Below are 3,777 nucleotides of genomic sequence, written 5' to 3' on the forward strand. Positions count from 1 at the left end.
ACAAATAGTTTCAATCTTTTTCCTTACATCATTCCAATATTCTTTAATTTTGGGACAATCCCAGAATATATGTTTGTAGTCTCCTTTCTGCTCACAGCCCCTCCAACACTTGTTTGACATTTTACTGTATTTCGATGAGACACTTGGTACAATAAAGAATTGCATTTTTGATTTCCATTCAAACTCTTACCATGAAACACTACTCAACATTGTATGTCCTAATATGAAGGATTCCTCCCACCTTTCTTTTGATATTATTATATTTCCTTCTTTCTCCCATTTCTGTTTTATATTCTCATTATCATCTACTTCTATCTGCAGGGCTTTACATAACTTTGACGTTACCTTTTTAGTAGTTTGAAAGTTCGTCATTACGGTCTCTTCTAAACAATTTGGTTTCTTCAGGATATAGTCCCAATCTTTATGTTTGGTCAAGTAATCTCTAATTTGTAGAAATTTCTAATAATATTTTTAGTTAAATTCATTTTTTAGCTGTTGAAAAGATTTCATATGTTTTTTCTCAAAAAGTTGTCCGATATAAACCAAGCCCTTCTCTTGCCACTTTTCAAATCCCCCTTCCATTGAGGGTATAAAGTCTGGATTTGCTGCTATTTTAGTAGCTCTACAAAATAAACTTGATATATTTAACTTTCTTTTAATAATTGCCCATATTTTTAATGTTCCTTTAACCCATTCATTTGCAATTTTTGATACATTTTGAAGATTCTTTGTTACAAATGGCAACGATTCGAGGGATGTCTTCGGGCATGAGTTTTACTCAACTTCCCTCCATCCCGGTTCTTCGCTATTATCTAACCATATTTTTATTACCTTTAAATGTGATGCCCAATAATATTTCTTAATATTGGGTAGGTTTAAACCTCCTTTTTCTTTTGGGCTTTTACAATACTGTGTACCTTATTCTTGTTTTTTTGTTTCTCCATATAAATTTTGATAGTTTTTGTTCTTAATTTGTTAATTGGTCCTTCAGACCAGGGCCGTAACCAGGATTTTTGAAATACTGAGGTCAAATATTGCACTAAATCTTACTTGACAAAAAAAAAAAAACTTTGAAACAGCCAAAGCAGAAATCCTTATTCTTCATAATGCACCATGAGCAACACACTACTAACCTCAAATGCAATGTTGTACACGGTCTGTTTGGTTATATTATTTTGGTCCATTTTGAAATAGCCAAAGCAGAAATCTGTATTCTTCATAATGCATCCTATTCCTAGCCGTGCTTTGAATGATATATTTACTGGCGAAATGAACTCGCCTCCTTCTCTCTTTCTTTTCNCTCCTTTTTCTTTTGGGCTTTTACAATACTGTGTACCTTATTCTTGTTTTTTTGTTTCTCCATATAAATTTTGATAGTTTTTGTTCTTAATTTGTTAATTGGTCCTTCAGACCAGGGCCGTAACCAGGATTTTTGAAATACTGAGGTCAAATATTGCACTAAATCTTACTTGACAAAAAAAAAAAAACTTTGAAACAGCCAAAGCAGAAATCCTTATTCTTCATAATGCACCATGAGCAACACACTACTAACCTCAAATGCAATGTTGTACACGGTCTGTTTGGTTATATTATTTTGGTCCATTTTGAAATAGCCAAAGCAGAAATCTGTATTCTTCATAATGCATCCTATTCCTAGCCGTGCTTTGAATGATATATTTACTGGCGAAATGAACTCGCCTCCTTCTCTCTTTCTTTTCTCCTGACCTGTTGGCTTTCCAAAGCTGAGTTTAGTTCTTTCCAGCGTAGATTTCTTCATCTTGCCTCCATTTCCAAATTCCACCAATAATAACTGGTAGCCTATTCTATCTCGTGGTGTTCAGAATGTGGGCGGCTGACTTTTGCGAAGTAGCTGCGTGTTTATGATAGAATGCAATGTCAGCTCCTTCATATTTCATGTACACTAATAACTTGTGTACATGGTACTTGTTGATAGCATTGAAAATATGTCTAACGGCATTAAAAGAGCATTACAATGCATTAAATTAGAGTCACTCATTCCCGTCTGAACCCTGTGAATGCTCTCTTTTCAGGAAAACGAACCAGAGAGAGAAAACTTCAAGGTGTAGAAACAGAGCCTTTTAACAAGTGTCAGCCAACATTTTAAAGCCATAGTGTGGAATCATTATAGGGATTTACTAACAGAAACATTGTATACTGTTCCTTCTCAAAATATTAGCATATTGTGATAAAGTTCATTATGAACATTCATATATTTTAGATTCATTGCACGCTAACTGAAATATTTTAGGTCTTTTATTGTCTTAATACGGATGATTTTGGCAAACAGCTCATGAAAACCCAGAATTCCTGTCTCACACAATTAGCCTATCATGATGAAGTTCTCTAAAGGAGCTATGCACCTAATCACCTGAATCAATTAATTAACTCTAAACACCTGCAAAAGATTCCTGAGGCCTTTAAAACTCCCAGCCTGGTTCATCACTCAGAACCCCAATCATGGGTCAGACTGCCGACCTGCCTGCTGTCCAGAAGGCCATCATTGACCCCCTCAGCCAGAGGCTATGACACAAAAAGATAAACCTGAACCAATAGGCTGTTCCCAGAGTGCTGCTGCATCAAGGCGCCTCAGTGGGAAGGAAAAAGTGGCAGAAAACGCTGCACAACCAGTAGAGGTGACCGGACCCTGAGGAAGATTGTGGAGAAGGGCCGATTCCAGACTTTGGGGGACCTGCGGAAGCAGTGGACTGAGTCTGGAGTAGAAACATCCAGAGCCACCGCCTACAGGCGTGTGCAGGAAATGGGCTACAGGCGCCGCATTCCCCAGGTCAGCTACTTTAGAACCAGAAACAGCAGCAGAGGCGCCTGACCTGGGCTACAGAGAAGCAGCTCTGGACTGTTGCTCAGTTTTACACGTCATTTGGAAATCAAGGTGCCGGAGTCTGGAGGAAGACTGGGGAGAAGGAAATGCCAAAATGCCAGAAGTCCAGAGTCAGTAGCCACAGTCAGTGATGGTCTGGGGCGCCATGTCAGCTGCTGGTGTTGGTCCACTGGGTTTTATCAAGGGCAGGATCAATGCAGCTATCAGGAGATTATGGAGCACTTCATGCTTCCATCTGCTGAAAAGCTTTATGGAGATGAAGATTTCATTTTTCAACACCACCTGGCAGCTGCTCACAGAGCCAAAACCACTGGTAAATGGATCACTGATATCACTGCGCTCAATTGGCCTGCCAACTCTCCTGACCTGAACCCCATAGAGAATCTGTGGATATTGTGAAGAGAAAGTTGAGAGATCCAAGACCAAACACTGTGGATGAGCTAAAGGCTAAACGCTATGGAAGCAACCTGGGCCTCCATGACACCTCAGCAGGCTGATAGCCTCCATGCCACCTCAGCAGGCTGATAGCCTCCATGCCACGCCACATTGAAGCAGCCACTTCTGCTAAAGGATTCCCACCAAGTATTGAGTGAATAACTGTACAGAATTATTTGAAGGTCGACTTTTGTATTAAGAACACTTTTCCTTTATTGGTCGGATAAAATACGCTAATTTTATAAGATAGGAATGTTGGGTTTTCATGAGCTGGATGCCAAAATCATTCATATTAAGACAATAAAAGACCTGAAATATTTCAGTTAGTGTGCAATGAAATACACTCACCGGCCACTTTATTAGTTACACCTGTCCAACTGCAGTTCAAAGCGAGCATCAGTATGGGGAAGAAAGGTGATTTGAGTGACTTTGAACGTGGCATGATTGTTGGTGCCAGAAGGGCTGGTCTGAGTATTTCAGAA

This window comes from Cyprinodon variegatus, unplaced genomic scaffold (assembly GCF_000732505.1).
Source record: "Cyprinodon variegatus isolate N-32 unplaced genomic scaffold, C_variegatus-1.0 Scaffold584, whole genome shotgun sequence".
Lineage (NCBI taxonomy): Eukaryota > Metazoa > Chordata > Actinopteri > Cyprinodontiformes > Cyprinodontidae > Cyprinodon > Cyprinodon variegatus.